The sequence below is a fragment of the Kogia breviceps genome, chromosome 11 (assembly GCF_026419965.1).
Source record: "Kogia breviceps isolate mKogBre1 chromosome 11, mKogBre1 haplotype 1, whole genome shotgun sequence".
NCBI classification, from domain to species: Eukaryota; Metazoa; Chordata; class Mammalia; order Artiodactyla; family Physeteridae; genus Kogia; species Kogia breviceps.
In genome coordinates, this window is record NC_081320.1 from 19255301 (window position 1) to 19279402 (window position 24102).

Here is a 24102-nt window from a genome sequence, read left to right on the forward strand (position 1 = left end):
AATAAAAGAATCAAAGTACTGATACATACTACATCATGGATAAACTTCAAAACTTTATTCTTAGTGAAAAAAGGTCAGATGCAAAAGACCACATATTGCATGATTGCCTTTGTGTGAAATATTCAGAAAAGGCAAATCTGTAAAGACAGACAGGAAATTAATAGTTGTCTAAGGTTGGAGGATAGAACTAGGATTAACTGCAAACAGTCATAAGAGATTTTTTCAGGTGACAGAAATGTTCTAAAACTGGATAGTAGTGGTGAATGCACATCTCTGTAAGCCTGCAGACATGGAAATCATTGAATTGTACACTTAAAAGGGTGAATATTATAGTATGTAAATTATACCTGAAAAAAACAGTTAAAAAAACTACATTGTATACTCACAGCATTACAGTTCAGAGGGGCACCTGCAAAAGTACCCCAAACCATAGCACAGAACTATTGCCACTGTTACCTTGCTCTAGACACCACAGAGCCCTAGCACTGTGCCTCTCCCTGACACCTGCAGTACTCTAAACATGCATTTCTTACTTGCTTCTCCAAAACCCAAATTTGGAGTCTAAGGTGGGTGTGGTGTTTGACAGCAAGGAAGGCTAATTAAATGAGTGTCTCACATTGGTTCTTCTGTGTTGACAAGCAGTGTCTGTATCCCAGCAAATGTCGTCTCTAATCATAGGAAGAATACTTAGAAGTGAGGCAACCCATCTCATTCTAAGATGCCAATAGACAACCAGTGTTAGGGAGCAGTATACATACTATAAGCTCCCCTGGGGGTGTATTTTCTGATATTTGGGTTTTAACACAAGGAGCCTGTTATGGCTGGAACACAGCTAGAAGAGGGTGCATTAGGGGAAAGGTGAAGTGCAGGTAGGGGTTGTTCCAGAGTGAGAGGGCAACCTTCCTGAGTGGTGAAGTAGCCAACTAATAGGATGCCTCAGGTCCCTCCTAACAGTACCTGCTTAATGTTCATGAAAGAGGCACAGACCTACACAAGGACAATGGTCCCAAGATCCAACACACCAGGTGCTCAGCTTTCTTGACCACTTCCCATCTCCTGAAGGCTATGACTCAGGAAGATGGAAACATGATGAGTTTCAAAAAGGGGAACGAGCAGATCATAGTAAAAGAGCACAATGTAAATAGGTAATAGAAATTCTGCACATATGCAAATAAATGTTATTTTATCCTAAATTCCATAGCTTTATGTGATGAATACTGACCTATAAGTGTACCTAAGACTCAAGTAACGTGAATATCTTTGTAGTACTATCATCATTATTCTTTTTATTAACAAAGGCTTTTTAATGTGACTTTTATGTGACATTGGACCACAATTATGATGCAAACCTATATTCATGTCAGCTAGTCTGGTCTTTAATAAGTAACGAGGTTAGAGGTCATAGACATAAGTGGGGTGCACTTGAAACTGAGTAGGATTTTGACAAGGAGAAGTAGGGAAGGAAAGATTGTGAGCAATGGGGTTAGTGCACACAAATGCACCAAGAGGATGCAGAGCAAGTGAAGAGATAGCAAGCAGCTTGCAGTCACACTTACCCTGCTTTTTAAAGACATCAAAGTAATTTCCTCTGAGTTGTCTCGGGTACCTACCACCCTAAGTGCCTCCTAATGCATCCATTGTTTATATTCATTCCACTTAGTGTATATCAGAGCAACTCTGACATCTACATTCCTTATAACCTTTATTTCAATGTGTTTGACATTCTAGTTGGTTTGAACACCTGAAATAACATGCATTACTCTAGAAAGTGGTGTAAGAGAGAGAAGAAATACTCATTTGAATTGCCAGGGAAAGTGTATGAAATGCTTTCCTCGTACTTCCTAGAAATGAAAATCAAATTTTCCTGACTATAAATGCAAAAATCACTAGAAAATTCCGTACTTTTAAGACTGAGAAAAGAGATGTTTAAGCTAGAAATGATGAAAGGCTCTTTAATTAAAGCAGCACAGAAAGATGGCTCTGCAATTTACTCTGATTGTTTTCATCATAAACAACTTCAGTAAATCCTGGGGAGGTTGTGAAGCCAAGTGCCCCATTCCCTGTGTGGATCTTTGTTGCTAACTGTTTCTCATTCATTATAATGCAGTGCCTATAAGAGTCATCCAATTTCTCTATGTCCTTTCCACTCTTTGGATAGCAAAGATTATGAATGGGCCTGGATAATAGGGCCTTCTCTCCTCTTTGTCAAAGATAACGGTTGCTTGTTACCATCATAAATGGGGATGCCATGCAAACACAAAAAATCTTCTCTGTGTGCCATTTATTGCACCCAGAAAGGTAGACAACCCCCTGACACCCAATTTCAGCAAAGGACTGGTGGTATTTGATTGACAAGAAACTGCTTTTCAAATCACACAGAATTCAGGAGATGGTTCTCAACATCAAACTGGGTATGATGCTGTTATGGCTGCTGAAATCCACTTATTTGTACCAAATATTATAGCCTAAGGCAACACTTAGGACCTGGTATTGGGATAGCAGGGGGATGGATGTGTTAATTACCTTGATCTTGGTAATCATTCTTCAGTGTATATTTACATCAAATCATGACGTTGTACACTTTAAGTGTATTCAACTCTATTTGTCAATTATTCCTCAATAAAGTAAAAGAAAAGTTAGCAGGGGCAAACTAGCTTAGGGGTAAGTTTTTTAAAAACATCCATTTGCTATGTACCATGTTATGTGATAAGAAAAATTAGAAAGTAAAAACGTACTTCCTCAAATATCTTCTTACTGTCTTGGTTATCTTATACCCACATCTTTTAGCATGCATATCCTAGTTTCTATGTAGTAGTTCATGCTCTCTCTTTTCTGTTTTTCTTTTTTCTTCAAAAATTTTTTTAAATTGAAGTTTAGTTGATTTACAATGCTGTGTTAATTTCTGCTGTACAGCAAAGTGACTCAGTTATACATATATACATTCTTTTTTATATTCTTTTCCATTAGGGTTTATCACAGAATATTGAATATAATTCCCTGTGCCATACAGTAGGACCTTGTTGTTTATCTATTCTATATATAATAGTTTGCACCTACTAATCCCAAACTCCCAATCCATCTCTCCCCCATCCTTATGCTGCCTCTTTCTTACCTTTTATCTCTCAATAATTTCTCTAAATTTCTATCCATTCTTTAGGTCCATCCTAAAACCCAACCTTTCCACTCAATTATTTCCCCTACTTTCCCAGATCTTATAGAATTTATAGATAATACTGTCTAATTTGACATGTGCTCCTATTTTAGTCATGTCATTTTATAAGAATTTTAGGTGAATTAGCCTTATTTCCTAAGCATTAACAAAAGCTCTGTTCTGAAAGGAACTCTGTTTTCTACTGCTTTTACTCCCATAGCTAGACTCACCAAAGGAGACTTACAAATTCTTGTTGATATTACGTTGTATAATTTTTCAAAACAAAAAAAACCTTATAGAATGCTAGCATATCAGGGTTAGGAAGTTGAGTGGAATCTCTCAATGAATGTGTTACTTTTCTTTTCCTCTCTACAACATCTCTGACAGGTGGTCCTCCAGGCTCTGCTTCAACATTTCCAAAGAAAAGAAGTTTGTTAAACATCAAAATAGTTCATTTCACTTTTGGACAACTTTGTTGTGAAATTCTTCCTAATGATGTCCTATGGTATTCTCCAGCAGCTTCTATCCGTTGGCCTAATTCTACTCTCAGAAACAACATAGGTTGAGTTTTCTTTGTTTATAACACTCTCTTCCATATTTGAAGGCAAATAAGCATGCGTTGGTAGGAGTTTAATCAGAATAGAACCTACCAGAAGGGGAAGAAGCAATTGCCTTTGAAACCAGGCAACTCCAACTCATCACCTCCATCAAACAGAAACTTCAGCTCAAATGAAAAGATGCTTGTTGAGCAGCCTATTTTGCCCCAGATACCTGGAAACCCTGGACAGTCACCAGTTTTATAGACAGAGGGGAGTCACATTGTGCAGAGACTCAGAACAAAAATGTACCTCTCATCAAGAGGAAATCTTGGTTTATTTCTCAACTGTGGTATCAACTTTTATAAAATATCTCCAATGTAGTCCTCTCTGCTTGAGCTAGAAATCTTCACTGATACATAAGCAGCAATAGCTTTGATTTAATGAGGAGGTTACTGCAGTGAAGCCATGGCATTAAATGGTTAAAGGGAACCCAAGCATATTTAAAGTTGATTTGATGGTTTTTGACCCATTGAATCAAAGCTATGAAGATGCAAATATAATACATCACTGAAGACTGTGAAAATTGTAATAGAAATCTTATTGGAGGTAAAAAGAGTTTTCATTGACTAAGGACATATTGAGGGGTGTTGAAAGAGTCCTGGCGCTGACATCTGTGAGATTTGGTCTCTAGGTTTGGTTTTGCATATTAACTTATATAAGTCATTGGGTAGGTGGGTCTGAGTTTATTCAATTATAAATTGAGGAAGCTGGAGTGGGTGACCACCAAAGCTGCTTGAAACTCTAACATTTTCTGTTATTAAGCACTCTTTTGAATTCTTCTATGTATCACTCTGCTTTCTTAGAAAAGTTCTACAACATCTTGCTGAAAAAAGAAAGCAAAATGTCAATTGTGGTTTTGATTGATACTATCAATCTGGCCCTGAAAAATTCTATGAAAAACAAATTAAAAATCTGTAAGTGACCAATTATCTTCATGGCTTACTTGTTTTTCCCAAATTCTAGGATTTCCAGATTCTATGACCTGATTCCTGTGTCAGCATCTATGCAGTATATTTCACATACAATTTAAATTTAAAGGGGCCTTAAAGATTGCACCCCCTAGTCATATACTTCAGTTATACTGAATTCTAGTTCAGAGTTTCTTACACTAGACCGTCACTTAACAATGAGAGTTTTACAAAACTGTGAATTCTTTCATAATGCTAAGTACCATCTGCTAATTTACTTGTTTTATATACTAGGTAATTCTTACTATGAAGAACCAAATCCCTATCTCTGAAGCCATGTTTAATCGCCATTACCCAGGTGTCATAAGACTTTAAAATCCTGCTTTTTCTATAGTTGCTTGCTTAATTGAAGGAAAGAAATAATAAAAACCCTGATGGAGGAGCAGTCAAACCTTGAAATATGCATTTAGACTGCTTAGAGTAACTGAATTCAAAAACTAATTATTGGTTCATCATATGTTCTGTGCTGTTTGATTTTGGATTGTAAAGAGCTGCCACATATGATTGTATCTCTTTAGACCCAAGTTGGTATGACAGGCAAATGTGTGCCAAAGCCACAAAATTTTCCATTTTCATAAAGTGGAAGAGGAACAGGCATAAAAGGCAGAGTAATGCTACTGCCTTCGGGGTTATAATAGTGAAACCTCTGGTCCCTGAAAAACTTAGGATAACTTGCTCATTCGCAGTCATGAAAAAAAGAAAATAACAGAAATTTCTCAACCTTATTGCAGTTTTATTCCCTGTAATACCCGTTTCTCTAAACAAGGCTCTCAGGCACAAGTGCCTGGGAGGTACTTTATAACACTTTAACTCTATATCATTTTGCAACAGAATTTCTGTCCAGTTCTGAGATTATGAGAAATTGTTTCATAATTTCTCCATGGACAAAACAAAGTGATGTAATAAAATTGCAGCAACCCTTATTTATAAACAACATTAACAGAACCGTCCCAATTGTGGAAATTAAGAGACACTTGGGATGCCAGGGATCTATGAAACTGGATATTTTGAGCACTAGAGTATATAAATTATCAGATTGAGTTTATGTTTACTGGGGATGTTGAAGTGAGAATGGGATTGAAGGAAACTATCTACATCCTTCCATGGATCCATCTTTTCTCTTTTCCCTTTTCTTTTTCTCATTTCCAGAAAGATAACAAGGAAAAAAAGTGAAAAAAACCAAATGAGTAGAAATTAGGGATGGTTCATCCTGCCCAGAAATAGTGACAAGAATGAACACTTTCTATAAATCAAAAACTTTAGTGTTTGCATGTGTGTGACTCAGCCATTCCACTTCAAGGTGCTGGCTCAAGTAAATTATTTGACAAGTGTGAAAAAGTGTTTGTAGAAGGATCTTAACCACAGTGATATTGTTCAATTCAGTTGAACAAATATGCTAAAAACCCTCTATATGTCAGTAACTGGGTAGGCATTGGAATTTTTTCTATTTAAGTAAGCTAAGTAGACATAGATATATATAAGCAAGGAATAGGTAATTGCATAGCATGATAAGTGATGTGATGGAGTCCCTCTAGTTGCTATGGGGACTTGAAGCATGGCCATCCAAAAAAGACCAGGGGGTAAGTGTACGGTAAAGGTTTTGTGATACTATGATTTATAATAAATATATATTTGGTCTTTGTCTGGTACAGAGCCCCTCTAACCCTTGGGATTTCCGAAGTGAGGAGAGCAGATAAAGGTGTCTTTTGTTATGTTGATGATGTGACTTTTGGGATGTACTAAAAGATGGGGGCTGGTTACCAGTGGAGCCAACCTAGGGATTAGAGGGTTGGAACTTTTAGTCTCAATTCCCTGACCTCTGAGCGAGGGGAGAGGTTCAATCAATCACCAATGGCTAATGAATCTTCCAGAAAAAAGGATGGGGTTCAAAGAGCTTCTTCTGGGTTGATGAACACAGGGAAGTGTTAAGAGGGTGGTACACTTAGAGAGGGCCTGGAAGCTCTGAGCCCTTCCAGCATACCTTGCCCTATGAATCTCTTCCATTTGGCTTTCCCTAAATTATATCCTTTTAAAAGATAAACTAAGGTATATTAAAAATGTTGAATTTATTTGAGCAAAAACTGATTCAAACTGGGCAGCACCCAGTTCAGCAGATAAAAAGGAATTCCAAGTAGCTGTACTAAATGAAGACTTTTATAAGCTGAAAGGAGCAGGAATAAGGAAGTTATACTAGGCAAAAATGTCAGTGGTTATTGCAAGGTTACTCTCCTTTGGAGGATGACAGGGATCTCTAGGCAGATGACCTAACTAGTGCTGATACCTGATTGATTTGTTTATGATTCCATTTCTGGGGGATCAGAAACTGTGATTAAATCTCGCTTGGTTTGATCAAGTGGGGTTTAGCATAAGCAACTGTGTATTGGGCTTGTTGCCTTACTTTTTAACAATCTTTTTAGAATAAATTGGTGATTTAGTAAGTAAAATGTTTTTCTGAGTTCTGTGAGCTGCTCTAGCAAATTAATCAAATCCAAGGAGGAGGTCATTGGAACTCCAATCTATAGCCAGTGGGTCAAAAACACAGGTGGCAACCTGCACTTGTGACTGGCATCTGAAGTAGGGGATGGGGGCAATGTCCTGAGAATGACCCTTTAATCCCTGGGATCTGATGTTATCTCTGGGTAAGTAGTGTCAGAAGTGAGTTGAATTATAGGACACCCAGCTGGTGTTGGATAATTGTTGGTGCGGGGACCTCTCTCCCCAAACAAATATGTTGGAATGGGGTCCAGAACCTTAAGGCTTTTTGGAAATTTCCAGATATGTTTTAATTCAAATAACTAACAAATAAATGATTATATTTTCATATAATGGAATATTATGCAACCATGATGCATGTAGCCATTCATTTATTTATTCTCATAGAACAGACTTCATAATATATTGTTAAGTGAAAAAAAAAATCAAGCCAACACAAAGTATGTGCAGTGGGATCCATTTTTAGATAATATAGAACATATTCATGTATAGTTAAATATGTACAGAAAAATTCTCAGATTAACTGTAGCCATCCTTGGCACTTTCTCCCTTTTTGCCTATCTATATTTAAATATATGTAAATTTAATCTGTATTACTTCCATAATTAAAAACAAAGAAAAGGGTTATGAAATGAAACAACTACAGGAAAACAAGTGGGTCAGATGGTGGAAGGTGAGCGATGTGGCATCTGGCCAACCTCAGCAATTCTGTTGCTGTGGGCGGGATGCTTCATCAGCTCTCACAATGAAAGTAAAAGTCAGTTTCAGAATTTGTATCTGAGTATGTCTGACTCTAGAGCTTGAGGTTTACTTGAGTAATTTTTTTTTAAAATCATACTATGTGGCTATCCACAGCTGCCCTGACTGCTGATGCAGATGAGAATGAAACAGTAAAGAGAATTCAAAATGAGTCCCAGCAACAAACAATTTACAAGCTGTGAAAACTGCAGGGAAGATGCATGTAGGATGATTCTAAAATGAGTAACTCTATTATGCTGGGAATTGTCACCTCATTATAAATGTCTCCATCCTAATATCCATCCCTCGCTCTCTGTTAATAATTCAGGCTTTTAAATTTTTATTGGATTGCAAATTGGCACACAGGTCAGGAGTCTGACTTCACAATTGTCATATTCAAAATTGGAATGGAATGAATGTCCTTCTGCTTCTAGTCAAGCCGCCCATTTGTATTACCCAAATATGCCTAATGGGAAGGAGAGATGCACTTGATGGGAAGAAAAATATCGTGAAGTTAGCATTTGTAGTGTAATCAAATTACATTTCCATTGGATTTTAGTTTAAAATGTTGCTTGCCTAGTTGCCGCTGATGCATCTTCTCCCAAATTTCTACTAAAATGTCAATGAAGACAGAAAAAAACAAAAATACACATCATCTCCAGAAACTAAAACTTAAAAAAAAAAGCCTATTGCCAGAATCAGAGAATGTTGACTCATTGTAGGACAAAAGAAGCACAATAGAAGAAAATATTGTTAATCTAACAATGCTTACTCCCAGGAAACTCAGAAAACCTTTCCCCCGGAAAGAGATCTGAAAATATTTTATTCCTTCCTGCACTCAGTCTGTGAATCAGAGTGTTAGAGTTTGTAACAGCCAAAGTAAGCAAATATCCCTTTATTGACTGTGTGTGCTTATTTTGTAGGAGTTAAAATACTGAATTGATTCCTTTTTGCAGATCTTTCTATATTCTTTCAGAAATGTTAACCCCAGAAAACAAAAGGGCCAGAGACAGGAGAAGGTATGCAGTGTTACGCATTGGCCTTCTGCATAAGATTTTGTATTTTTTTTTTTAACATCTTTATTGGAGTATAGTTGCTTTACAATGCTGTGTTAATTTCTGCTTTATAACAAAGTGAATCAGTTATACATATACATATGTTCCCGTATCTCTTCCCTCTTGCACCTCCCTCCCTCCCACCCTCCCTATCCCACCCCTCTAGGTGGTCACAAAGCACCAAGCTGATCTCCTTGTGCTATGCGGCTGCTTCTCACTAGCTAGCTATTTTACGTTTGATAGTGTATATATGTCCATGCCACTCTCTCACTTTGTCACAGCTTACCCTTCCCCCTCCCCATATCCTCAAGTCCATGCTCTAGTAGGTCTGTGTCTTTATTCCCGTCTTACCCCTAGGTTCTTCATGACCTTTTTTTTTTTTTTTCTTAGATTCCATATATATGAATTGGCATACAGTATTTGTTTTTCTTTTTCTGACTTACTTCACTCTGTATGTTTAGCACTCTGGACTCTGCATAAGATCTTATTCGAACAAGTAGTCTTCCCACTATTTTTTTTTTTTAAATTATTTATTTGTTTATTTATTTGGCTGTGTTGGGTCTTAAGTTGCAGCATGTGAGATTTCCATTGCAGCATGCCAGATCTTTTAGTTGAGGCATGCGAACTCTTAGTTGCTGCACGTGGGATCTAGTTCCCTGACCAGGGATCGCACTTGGGTCCCCTAGCACTGGGTGCATGGAGACTTAGCCACTGGATCACCAAGGGAGTCCTTCTTCTCACTATTTCTGTTGCTGCTGCTGCTGAATGATCCGGAACTTGGCAAGTGGGGAAAGTGGCAAATCTTATTATGAGCATTAGATTGTCTCAGTTGGCTTAGCACAACAAGATGATGAACAAGATTGAAAAGAGTCTTGCCTTTAAGTTCAGACAGAAGATATTTACAGACAGTATTCTGCTGTGGCAGGGCTGCTTCTGAAGATGTTCATTTTGGACTTCAAGGGCATGCTTCCACTGGCACTGATCCTGAGTCCTGGCTCTGAGACTTAAAGCTGTGTGGCCTCAGGGAAGCTGCTTAACTTCTCTGAGTCTCAGCTTCCTCATCTGTAAGATGGAGATTATTATACTCATTTCAACAGGGTATTATAAGAATTGAATATGATAATGGGTATGTTTGGACATTATAAAGCAAATGTAAAAGCTTTTTATTACTGTGTCATCTCTTCTTGAAGTTTTAGTGTATCTAGTTTACTTTGCAAAACAGCCCTGCTTTGGTGATTGTACCCTCCTACAAATTTCTACTGCATTTAGGGTCTGCGTCACTCACTGACCAATTAAAAAATGCTACCTAGGAATTATTTATCTTTTTTGTATGTTTACTTCCTCTCCTTCCAACTAGATTGTGGTCTCATTTAGGGCAGAGTCCAATTTTTATACTTGTTTGTATCCCCTGCTGTGGTTCACAGCCCTGTACTTACTGAATGCTTGAGAAATGCAAGTTGATGTTGATGGTAATCAATTTCAGTTCTGTAATCATGTAGGTATTCTCCTGTTGCCAACAAGGGCATATTTGTCTTCTTCAGGCTTGCATCACTAATTTTAATAGCATTCTCTGTGTTTCAGTAGGAATATTTACCATGGAGTTTAATGTCTTTGAGGGTAGGACTTCCTTAAAGACGTGTTATTTATTTAACTCTGTGCATTGTGCAGAGCCAACTGCAAATATAGGCTTAATAAATAAATGTGATAAAATTTTCTCCAGTGATGAAGGTGCAATCTTTAGCCAGCAGGTACCATAAACGTCTCAAACCTATGTTTGGTTTTAATATGCGATAGATTAAAAAATAAAATGTAGGTACTCTATAACAAATATTTGCTATTCTAATTCAAAGTGTGAAACATTATAACAATTTATTCCAAAACATTTCCTATTGCTATATATTTTGCCAAGGATTACACTGTCTTTTTTATTCACTTTATTATATCTTATTATGTTTCTATGCTATGTGGTTGTCCATTTGCAAGGCACTGCATTTCCCAGTTGTATAAGCTGAGGGGTCATTTGTCTTCTGAAGAACCTGTGGAAGTGGGAGTGCAGTGCAAGTTTCAGTTTCAGCCACCTCACCTTTCTATGTATGTGTCCTTCAAGAAGATGGGACACTTTCTATTGGCCTCTGACAGTTTAGCATTCAACTGCCTCATAGATTTTGGCTATAAACAACACCCCATTTATTCTTGGCAAAATAACTGTTTCATCAGTTTGAAACTCTTTATATTCTAAGGTGGTCTTGATTGACAGGCTTGAACCTGAAATGCAGCCCTTTTGTTGCCTCTTTGCCCCTCCCTTTTCCTTCTCTTTTGTGTCCTATTCTATCACTAGTTTTGATTCCCCTTCCCTGCCTCAGAATCCTTTATTTTTTCTTTCCTTTTCTTTTCAGAAATGTTTTTTTCCTTCCCTCATTATCCACTGAAAAGAAAGAAGTGATGCCTGATCTTTCTGGTTTTTCTCAGTGCTGGAATCTTGGTTATGTTATACCCATGGTATGCAATTACCTCAAGCATGGAGAGGGTGTGAACAAAATCCCTGCAGACCTTATTCAAAGGGGCCTCATTTTTCTGTAATTCTTGGAGGATAAGGTGAAATGCATATGTGTAGGTCCCTCTAATATTATCTGGGAAGATTCCCATCAATTAATGGCTTCTTTCCTGAGCATTGACCCCAAGGAGTAGAAATAACACTTTAGAGGGAACTCCTGACTCCCATCAGCTGGGAAGCAGTGATATTTTGTCCAGGTGTGGGCACTCAGTAGTTCTCCCCCTTGATTCCTCCTGTCTGGCACCTAATACTATCAGTTAGGAAATCAAAAGCCCACCCGGTACAGTGTTTCTCAGTCCTGCCACTGCCTAGATCCTACCCCCATAGAAACTGAATGTTGTCCAGACATGGGCCAGGCATCAGGGGTTTTATAAGCTTTCCATGTGATTCAAAGGGTTGAGAAAGTCTGGTTGAGAATTTTCAGAAACCATCAACTCATTCTGTTTTCCTTCCTCTTTTTAATTTTTCTCTCTTATACATCTACTTGATGGGTTATGACAGGGATTAAATAATAGTGTCCAACCAGCTGGTACCCCAGCATCACAATCACGTAGCAGGGCAGGGAAGACAGATCCCTAGGTCTCATCCAAGAATAAAGAATCAGAATAATTAGAGGTGTCCTAGGGTAACTGGTTGTCCTAGTTTGCCCAGAACTGAGGGGCAATTATTTTAGGAATTTGAGTGATAAGACCAGGAAAGTCCTGTGCCAACCCTAATGTTTGGTCATTTTAGGAAGACCCTAGTTTTTTATTTTTTTAAGATTTTTCTTCACTGCTATGCTTTTTAAAAAAATTTAAACTTTTATTTTATATTGGAGTATAGTTGATTTACTATGTTGTGTTGGTTTCAGGCATACAGTGAAGTGTTTCAGTTATACATATACATATATCCATTCTTTTTCAGATTCTGTTCCGATATAGGTTATTACAGAATATTGAGTAGACTTCCCTGTGCTATACAGTAGGTCCCTGTTGATTGTCTATTTTAAATATAATAGTGTGTATATGTTAATCCCAAACTCCTAATTTATCCCTCTCTCCACCCCCCAACATTTTCCCTTTGGTAACCATAAGTTTGCTTTCGAAGTTTGTGAGTCTGTTTCGGTTTTGTAAATGAGTTCATTTGTATCATCTTTTTAGATTCTGCATATAAGTGATAGCATATGATACTCGTCTTTGTCTGACTTACTTCACTTAGTACGATAATCTCTATGGGAAGACCCAGTTTTTAATCGTGTTCCTCATGTGATTATTATGCAGTGTGGTTGAAAACTAATACATTAACCTTCTTTAGAACAATCATTTTCTCAGGTGTAGAAATGAGTCTCCAGCAGGGCCACTGGGGAAGAGCTCTCGTGTCTGCCCAGGAAGGAGCTGGCCCTTTCCTTGCCTCCATGTATCATGACCTCTATTCTCTGGCCATGTGGTCCCGTCTTCTGTCTCCCACTCCAACTTCCCACATGTGGGTTCCACAGGGTGGGCCTTTCCCCTCTGTCTGCTGCCAATGGCTGCTGTGTCCTCACACCCTCCCACTCAACCTTTGTCCCTGTGGTGCATTTGTCTGTTCGTTGCCATCTGTTTCTCCTGCCTGGAGAAGTTCCATGATATGTGGCTGGTGAGAGAAATGCTCCTTCCATTGCATCTTTCATTCCAGAGCCACCACTTCAAATCCCTACCGGCCTTTCATCAGCGGCATCTGAGTCCTCTCCCCCTCCTCTCCTCTCCAGCTCTGCCAAAATGATGCGAGAACTTACTCTGCTCTCAGGTACTAATGGGAGTGTCGGCTGGCAGACTGGCAGGGAGGCTTCTCTGAGTGGTGAAGACAGGGCACAGGAAAGCTGGTCAGGCCTGAGCGTGACCTGGGTCCAGCTGAGCCCTGGTCCAGCCAGTGTGGCATTGTGGAGCCATGAGGCTGGGGTGCTCAGGGAAGTGCTTGTGCATTTAGGGAGGAGATGAAGCTGTGATTGCAGACTTCCCTTCAGTTCTCCAAAGGGAGGAGGGAACAGGCTAGGGTTAGCATCTGGACACTCTAACTTATAAAATTATAGAGCCATTGCTCTACTTTTGAAGGTACTAAGAGAAAACTTGCCAAGTTTTGAGAAAAGGGGTTATAACCTAGAGGTTCAAGGCACTGCAAAACCCTGAAGTTATGTACAGCCTCCGGCTGGTTTGTGCTTATATGCATTTTCCTAAGTCTATGATTTGAATTATATTCTCAGTGGGTTCTATGACTCAAAAAAAGAAAAAAAAAAGGTTAAGAACATTGCTGCAGGAAAGAATACAGAGAGTTCTGGAGTTCTGAGTGTAGAGTTGAGCGCATGTTATTTTTATTTCCTTTTCTCCTTGGTCTCACTAACCCTAGTACAGAGCCCGGGGTATAGAAAATACAAAGTACTTGTCAAACTATTTTCTCTTGCTATCATCCAGACTCCAAAGACGGAAAATGCAAAGGACAATATGTGGAGATTCACTCAGGAGTTCTAGCTGGGAATTCAAAAGGTTTAGGATCCAGCCCTCATTTTACCGTCCATCTCCTCTTGACTTGGGGCAAGAAACTTCAGTTCTCTGGGCTTCTTTCCTCCTTAAGTTTGGATTATATAATCTCCTAACTATTGTTCGATTCTGAAAGTCAAGTGGTCTGTCCTTGCACAGAGCAGAGTTACAATTATTCTACTATTTTAGCAAACAAAACTAGAGAGTCTAATTCTTTCTGTATAGAAAATTTGGACTTTCATAGGGATATAAGAAGGAGCACAAAGTATCTTTGGATTCTTTTATACTGAAGTCAAAATCCTGTTCTCTAGTTCATGTTATAAAAGGTACTGGCCCAACTGTATGGCCACAAAGTTGAACGTCTCCTCTGTGCCCAGATTTGTGCTAAGCAGTAGTAAAATACATGTAATTTTTTTTCCCCTCAAGTATCTTGCAACCATGTAGATAAGATTCAGACATATTAAACAGGGAGAAAGCAATTAATTGCTAAACTGCCAGGTAGCGATCATAATTGTACATTGTACAGACTGTAATTCTAGTAACTCTGAAGACTGGAGTGAGACCAGAGATTTCACGGGGAAGGTGGGAACTAAACTGTGTTTTGAAAGTTGAGCATAAAATAAATGGTGGCATTTAAATAGGTGGTGAAGGGCAGGCACTCCCAGTGGAAGTGGACGAGGACCATATGGGCAGAGGATGGAAATGAGGATAAGCAGAGAGTTAGGAAAAAAGCAGATTGGTTCCTTTCGGGGAAATGTGAGAGTGATTGAGTTTGGTGAGCCCTGAAGGCCTGGAAGGAAGTTCAGGGCATTTCTCCTTACTCAGAGAAGCTGCTTTAGACTATTGAGCAGGGGACCATTGGTGGGGAATGACATGGGAAGAGCATTAGGGACCACAGTGTACCAGAGGCTGGGATGCTGCTGCAGTCATGTGGGTGGGCCTTGATCAAAGTGAGACAGCACTGGATGTAGAAGAAAGAGGACAGCACACTGTGGAATCTGCCGTCGCAGCAGCTGGCAATGTTGGGGGACTGTGGGGAAAGCTCACTGTGTGTGTTGTGGAGGAAACATAAAGGGACCACTCTGTTTTCTGCTGATGTATGAAGTTTGGGCTTGGGATCTCTGTTCTCCCCAGGGCAATCCTGAATCTAAAAACTCTAATGGTGCCTGTATTTTACCCATTTGTAGGGCTGATGGGCAGTGGCCGACTGAGAGCAACCCCATTCCTCCTTCTCAACTCCCTTATTCCCAACAGCATCTACCTGAGATGCCCCAGTGGTTAGAGAAGAATTATTTGGCTGTGTTAGAGGTTGCTTTGTGTGTATTAGTGGCCAGCCAGTCTCTGTGCTTAAACTTTAATAGGTAGGGTTAGAGGTTATCCCCATCTAAGATTAGGGAAGAATCTGGCAAGAAAAGATTTTCTTTTTCAAGTTAACCTCACCCAGCTCTTTTAAGGAAAAAGCAAAAGCAAAACCAAAACCAAAATAAACCAAAACATTTTGCCCTTAGATCATTAGGACCTTATCTAAACAAAGGATCTAACTTGCTTGTACCCTATGGCACAAGTGGCTGGATATAGAACCTTAACTGTTGTTGTTAATGAAGTGCTTGACAGTGAACTTTTTCTAAGTAGACTACTTTACCTTGAGTGGCCCAACTGAACCATGTTCCATTTCAGGGTGGAGGGAAGGGTACAGAATTTCATTCCTGGCAGCTTCGTGCATAAGCTGATTCCCTGTCTAATGAGCCTGTGGTGTGTCTGAGGAAGGAGGTGTCTAAAATATCTTCTCTTTTCCAAGTTCAGGGAGCCCATAGTGGTATGGAAGAAGAATCAATCTTGGTTACAAGAATAGGGAGCCCGTTCCAAGTAAATCAGCAAATATGAAAAAAGGAGGAAATCTTGATAGTGTCCAGCTAGGGAGTAGCTAAAGATTGAAATGCTGGGCTGATGTCCTGGACAAGATGGGGTGATGCTTTTACAAAAAGATTATTGCAGAAGGGAATTCTGAGCAGTGTGGAAGGACCGTAAAACTTTCCCCAGAAGAATGAGATGAAACAGAATTCAGATTGGAAAGAAAGAGTTCTGAACAGGAAATAAGAACAGGAGAAAAATGCCAGGACAGATAAATGTAAATGTTAGTTGCTCTATGCAAAGGCCATGGAAAAATTTGTCAAAAGGAGTCTTTTTATTAAATGTAGAAAGTCTGCTTCTTTGATTTGTGTTAATCCTTTCTCTTGATTTAAAAATTTAAGTTAAGTGGATGATGGAGAATACCAGCTTCATCAATCTACATTCAAAGGTAGGTAGTGTGTGGACAAAATGTTGTCCATCTTAATCAAACCCTATACTAATAACCATTGTCATCCTTTATTGAGTACATACTCTGCATCAGGATTATGGCATTTTGTCCTTACCACAGGTCTATTAGGTAGATATTATTTTCCTCAGTACCTATATAATGAAACCAAGATGCGAAACTTTCTCATGTGTACACTGCAGGTTATAATAGTAGTATAACTGAGATATTAGTAGTATAACTGAGTAGTATAACTGAGTAGATAACTGAGTAGATAACTGAGATAATGTAAATTGCTCATCCTCTTTGTGCTATTGCCACATAGCACATAATTTCTAATTGCCAGAGCAATGCCAACATAGTTTCTCTGTCTCTAAAGCCCACGTATCTCTTGGCTGGATTATTGCAACCATCTTCTAGGAGTTGTTCTGCATCCCTTTGCCTTCTCTGGTAGATTCTCAGCTGACCCGTTAGGAAAGTCAGGACCTGGCACTCTTCTGCCACAGACCTGAAATGGTCTACACAGCCTTGCATAATCTCCCTGCCCCATTAGGTTTCAAATTTATCTCATCCTGCTGTACACCTTTTTACTTGGCTCCAGCCACAAAGGCCTTCCCTGTGGCAAGTCCCTTTAAATGGAACAAACTGTAATCTCAGGGTCTTTGCACTTGCTATTTTCTCTGCCAGGACACTTTCTCTTTATTTGCTTGTTCTGCTCTCTCACTTCTTTTAGGATCTTTTGCTTAAAGGTCTCATTGAGACCTTCCCAGATCAACCTATTTTATTTAATTAATTTATTTATTTTAACAACTTTATTGGAGTATAATTGCTTTATAATGGTATGCTAGTTTCTGCTTTATAACAAAGTGGATCATCTATACATATACATATATCCCCATACCTCCTCCCTCTTGCGTCTCCCTCCCACCCTCCCTATACCACCTCTCTAGTTGGACACAGAGCACCAAGCTGATCTCCCTGTGATATGCGGCTGCTTCCCACTAGCTACCTGTTTTACATTTGGTATTATATATAAGTCCATGCCACTCTCACACTTCGTCCCAGCTTACCCTTCCCCCTCCCTGTGTGCTCAAGTCCATTCTCTGCGTCTGCATCTGTATTCCTGTCCTGCCCCTACGTTTTTCAGAACCATTTTTTTTTTTTAGATTCCATACATATGTGTTAGCATACGGTATTTGTTTTTCTCTTTCTGACTTACTTTACTCTGTATGACAGTCTCTATGTCCATCCACCTCACTACAAATAACTCAATTTCATTTCTTTATATGGCTGAATAATATTCCATTGTATATATGTGCCACATCTTCTTTATCCATTCATCTTTCGATGGACACTTAGGTTGCTTCAGTGTCCTGGCTATTGTAAATAGAGCTTCAATGAACATTGTGGCACATGACTCTTTCTGAATTATGGTTTTCTCAGGGTATATGCCCAGTAGTGGGATTGCTGTGTCGTATCGTAATTCTATTTTCAATTTTTTAAGGAACTTCCATACTGTTCTCCATAGTGGCTGTACAAATTTACATTCCCACCAACAGTGCAAGAGGGTTTCCTTTTCTCAACACCGTCTCCAGCATTTATGGTTTGTAGATTCTTTGATGATGGCCATTCTGACTGGTGTGAGGTGGTACTTCATTGTAGTTTTGATTTGCATTTCTCTAATGATCAGTGATGCTGAGCAACTTTTCATGTGTTTGTTGACAATCTGTATATCTTCTATGGAGAAATATCTCTTTAGGTCTTCTGCCCATTTTTGGATTGTGTTGTTTGGTTTTTTAATATTGAGCTGCATGAGTGGCTTGTCAATTTTGGAGATTAATCCTTTGTCAGTTGCTTCATTTGCAAATATTTTCTCCCATTCTGAGGGCAGTCTTTTCATCTTGTTTATGGTTTCTTTTGCTGTGCAAAAGCTTTTAAGTTTCATTAGGTCCCATTTGTGTATTTTTGTTTTTATTTCCATTTCTCTAAGAGGTGGGTCAAAAAGGATCTTGCTGTGATTTATGTCATAGAGTGTTCTACCTATGTTTTCCTCTAAGAGTTTTATAGTATCTGGCCTTACATTTAGGTCTTTAATCCACTTTATTTTTGTGTAGAGTGTTAGGGAGTGTTCTAATTTCATTCTTTCACATGTAACTGTCCAGTTTTCCCAGCACCACTTATTGAAGAGGCTGTCTTTTCTCCATTGTATATTCTTGCCTCCTTTATCAAAAATAAGGTGACCATATGTGTGTGGTTTTATCTCTGGGCTTTCTATCCTGATCCATTGATCTATATTTCTGTTTTTGTGCAAGCACCATACTGTCTTGATTACTGTAGCTTTGTAGTATAGTCTGAAGTCCAGGAGCCTGATTCCTCCAGCTCCATTTTTCTTTCTCAAGACTGCTTTGGCTATTTGGGGTCTTTGGTGTTTTCAGACAAATTGTGAAATTTTTTATTCTAGTTCTATGAATAATGCCAGTGGTAGCTTGATAGGGATTGCAGTGAATCTGTAGATTGCTTTGGGTAGTATGATCATTTTCACAATGTTGATTCTTCCAATCCAAGAACATGGTATATCTCTCCATCTGTTTGTATCATCTTTAATTTCTTTCATCAGTGTCTTATAGTTTTCTGCATACATGTCTTTTGTCTCCTTAGGCAGGTTTATTCCTAGGTATTTTATTTTTTTGTTGAAAAGGTAAATGGGAATGTTTCCTTAATTTCTTTTTCAGATTTTTCATCTTAAATGCATAGAAATGCAAGAGATTTCTGTGCATTAATTCTGCATCCAGCTACTTTACCAAATTCACTGATTAGCTATAGTAGTTTTCTGGTAACATCTTTAGGATACTCTATGTACAGTATCATGTAATCTGCAAAGAGTGACAGCTTTACTTCTTACTTTGCAGCTTGGATTCCTTTTGTTTCTTTTCCTTCTCTGATTGCTGTGGCTAAAACTTCCAAAAGTATATTGAATAATAGTGGTGAGAGTGGACAATGTTGTCTTGTTCCTGATCTTAGGGGAAATTGTTTCAGTTTTTCACTATTGAGAATGATGTTTGTTGTGGATTTGTCATATATGGCCTTAATTATGTTGAGATAAATTCCCTCTATGCCTATTTTCAAGAGGGTTTTTATCATAAATGGGTGTTGAATTTTGTTGAAAGCTTTTTCTGCCTCTCTTGAGATGATCATATGGTTTTTCTCTTTCAATTTGTTACTGTGGTTTATCACATTGATTGCGTACATTGAAGAATCCTTGCATTCCTGGGATAAACCCCACTTAATCATGGTATAGGATCCTTTTAATGTACTGTTGTATTCTGTTTGCTAGTATTTTTTGAGGATTTTTGCATCTATGTTCATCAGTGATATTGGCCTGTAGTTTTCTTTCTTTGTGACATGTTTTGGTATCAGAGTGATGGTGGCCTCACAGAATGAATTTGGGAATGTTCCTCCCTCTGCTATGTTTTGGAAGAGTTTGAAAAGGATAGGTATTAGCCCTTCTCTAAATGTTTGATAGAATTCTCCTGTGAAGCCATCTGGACCTGGGCTTTTATTTGTTGCCAGATTTTTAATCACAGTTTCAATTTCAGTGCTTGTGATTGGTCTGTTTATGTTTTTTATTTCTTCCTGGTTTAGTCTCAAAAGGTTGTGCATTTCTAAGAATTTGTCCATTTCTTTCAGGTTGTCCATTTTATTGGCATATAGTTGCTTGTAGTAATCTCTCATGATTCTTTGTATTTCTGCAGTATCAGTTGTTAGTTCTCCTTTTATATTTCTAATTCTACTGATTTGAGTCTACTCCCTTTTTTTCTTGATGCATCTGGCTAATGGTTTGTCAATTTCATTTATCCTCTCAAAGAATCAGCTGGTAGTTTTATTCATCTTTGTTTTCTTCATATCTTTTTCATTTAATTTTGATCTGATCTTTATGATTTCTTTCCTTCTGCTAAATTTGGGTGTTTTTGTTCTTCTTTCTCTAATTGCTTTAGGCGTAAGGTTAAGTTGTTTATTTGAGATGTTTCTTGTTTCTTGAGGTAGGATTGTATTGCTATAAACTTCCCTCTTAGAACTGCTTTTGCTGCATCCCATAGGTTTTAGGTCGTTGTGTTTTCATTGTCTTTTGTTTCTAGGTATTTTTGGATTTCCTCTTTGATTTCTTCAGTGATCTCTTTGTTATTTAGTAATGTATTGTTTATCCTCCACGTGTTTGGTTTTTTTACAGTTTTTTTCCTGTAATTGATATCCAGTCTCATAGCGTTGTGGTTGGAAAAGATACTTGACATGATTTCAATTTTCTTAAATATACCAAGGCTTGATTTGTTATCCAAGATATGATCTATCCTGGTGAATGTTCCATGAGCACTTGAGAAGAAAGTGTAATCTGCTGTTTTTGCATGGAATGTCCTATAAATATCGGTTAAGTCAATTTTTTAATGTATCATTCAAAGTTTGTGTTTCCTTATTTATTTTCATTTTGGATGATCTGTCCATTGGTGAAAGTGGGTTGTTAAAGTCGCCTACTAGTATTGTGTTACTGACGATTTACCTGTGTTGCATACTAAATGAATGAATTCTTTATCTGCTTTGATCTCTAATGACTCTCCCATGACACTGGAATATTATCCCTGTACTCAAGGACAGGCTATTGCTTCCAATTTTCCCTCAGCATCCCTCTACCAATTAGACAAACCAGAATCAGCCAGCACAAAATGAATAAGACTTATAGACTCTGTTTCTGCAGAGAAACAGCCCTCCATCTTCTCCTCCCCTTTGGCATTCACTGGGCTCTGGCAGAGAAAAACCCCAGAAAAGAGCGTAATTAGGAAATGACAACTGACACCAAACAGGCCACACAACACACAGAAAATTAGGTCATTATTCCTAATACAAGGAAGAAGATCCTTGTTTCTAGCCAGCCTGTGAACCACTTGTATGAAAACATCATAATTAATTGAATTAATTTAATTCTGAATATTGTGGGAAGATATGTGCCTTTTAGAAATCTGCCTCCTTTTTCTCTTTTGCAGATGGCATGTCTTGTGTCCACTTTTCATAGCTCCTAAGTAAGCTGTCTGATGATATGTTTAAGGAATCCCCTTACTTTGTCCTCCATGAGACATACCCATGACTACCTACTATGTGTAAGCCAAACACAGCCCTTGGCTTCCAGCAGGTTTCGAGGCTTCTACTGAGAGCACAGACTATCTTCATTTTGGTTAAAGCTGCAGAATGTCTAACAGAAGCTTCCTTCTCCACCTCATAATTGTTGTGGGTGAATTGAACATTAACCCTCGCTGGGTAACATTGGGAAAACCTTTAAATGTGCAGTAATCATAATCCATCATACTTGCCAGTGACCGGGGACAAATCAAGCTGTGAGTTACAGTGGCCATTACTGAAACATTTCACAGGACCCAGGAAACATTACATTTCCAGGGCTCCCCTGGTAGGGGACAGAGAGGACAGAGTGAAACATAGCTAAGGCTAAAAGAACCACAAAGGAGCCAAATCATTTTCTTTCTTATCTCCAATTGCAAAAATAACCAGAACCATCTTATTTTCTGAGTTCCCATTTTCAGGTTGCAAACATTTATTTTGCACATACCAAGGTATATTGTAATATAGATTTGACACAAGTTTCAAGATATCAAGGTGATCTTGAAGAGAAAGGCTAAAATCATGTACTTTGTAAGGAAAGAAACAAAACAAAATTTAAACAAAAGTTAAGTATTTTCTGCCTCTTTCCCTCCTACCCAAACTATTACCCTTACCCCCCTTTGTTCATAAAGTTCACATTAGTTTACATGTGAAATCTACTTTTGACATAAAATGAGGTTGATGAAGAATGAGGCTACATTCTCTCAGAGCCTTAGCTAGGCTCCAGTGAAGTGAAATGTCTTTGAAATGTTTTACCTCTAGATTTTGTTCAACCTAAAGCAGCTGAGGGTTCTTCAGCTTCTCTCCAAAAGACAACCCAAATTCCCACTAAGGTGCTGACTTGCTTTAATACATCACTCCTTTGCAGGCTGAAAAGAACATTATTTCACCCAAAGAATTTCAAAAACTAACACAGGCTAGTTAGCAAAAGATAAATTGTATGTGTTGAACCAGTAGGTTTTCCTACTAGTTACATATGACATGTCTGTAGATCTAGGTACAAGACTGGCCCTGGTAGTGACAATAGACTTGTTGGAACTTACAGCAAACGTATTACAAGTTACTGTTCATTGAATGTATGTTGTGGAATAAAAAAAGCATCTCATAAGTAAGTCATTCTATAAACCTAACAGGACACACGGTTATGAACTTTCAAAAAGATTTGTTTTGGTGGTGGTCCAATTACATTGCTAGGGAATAGTTAGTTGGGGCATTTCCTACTTACTCCTCTTGTTTACCAATCAACTTAGCTCATCTGCCGACCTTAAAAACTTTCCCTGGTAGTTTGGTTTCTTTTTTTTCTCCAATACCTTACACTGTGAAATACTTTAATGTTCACAATTTGCTGTGGTGGGGTGGTGCCCCATGCATGCTCAAGGTACCTTCAGACTTAGTGCTTCCTCTCCAGCTCAAAGTCACGTGAGGAATTAAAACTCTGATCCAGTGAGGAGGCAGCTATTTTCAATGACTTTCTCAGTGACTTTCAATCTTCTTTGACCTGCCTCTCTGCCTTTCATTTGCATTCTAGCTTGGCCCAAGGAGAGTGATTGCCTCTCCTGGATTGCTTTTTGAACTGCGTTGATTTAGTGGTAACAGTGTACTGTATAAATTCATCTGCTCCTTGGGCCTGTAATGACTTGGCTTATATAGTGTACACAACTGAATATTTAGCTGGAGACCTTGACCCTAAAGCATTAAGAACAGTAAAGGAGAATTCTTATTCCAGAGAGAGTCCCTAACCTATGGTCAGAAGGGAAGTTTCAACCATGGCTGTTTATAAACAATATAAGAGGCTTCCATTTTTTTTTTTGTGGTGTAATCTTGGGTGTGTGTGTGGGTTGGTGGGAGTGGGGAGAGGGGATCAAATTAAATGTAATGAGTACCTACAATGTGATAGATACTGGGACAAGCTTTTTACATATGTTAATTCATTTATTAAAACAACTGATGAAGAAACAGGCTCAGAGGGGTTAAGTAACATTCCCAAGATCACACAGCTAGGAAGCAGTAGAGAGGTTAAAACTTAAATTTATCTGACATAAAATCCTGTGTTATTTTCCCACTTGATCTTATTCCTCTGTTTTCTCACAGCATTGCCTTTGTCTCCTGTCTCACCTCCTATCTAACCTGTGCCCCTGTCAATCTGATAGGCTAGGCTAGGTTATGCTGTGGTAATAAATAGCCCCTATATATTACCTGTGTATCTTGAAACAAATAGGTTTACTTTCCCCCAACCTAATGTTGACTCTAAATCAGCTGGAGGTTATGCTCTGCCATCCTTAGTCAAGGATCCAGGCTGGTGGTGCTGCTACTATATAGAAAGTGGCACTCACCTCAGAAGAGGGGGATAGAGCTGTGCTAAATCACATGCTTGTGATTACAGCTTTTGCCAAGAATTAATCCATGTTTCTCTGGCTCACATTTCATGATGTCTAAGGACCTGGAGAGTGATTTACCATCAAATGGAAAATGAATTGGGAATATTTGGTAAACAGCACTGATGATTACTACACCTCTTTAGGGGAATGAAAATCCCACTGAGTTTTTAAGTCTGGAATGCCAAAGGTGAATTCACCTGCTACTGGGGGGAACC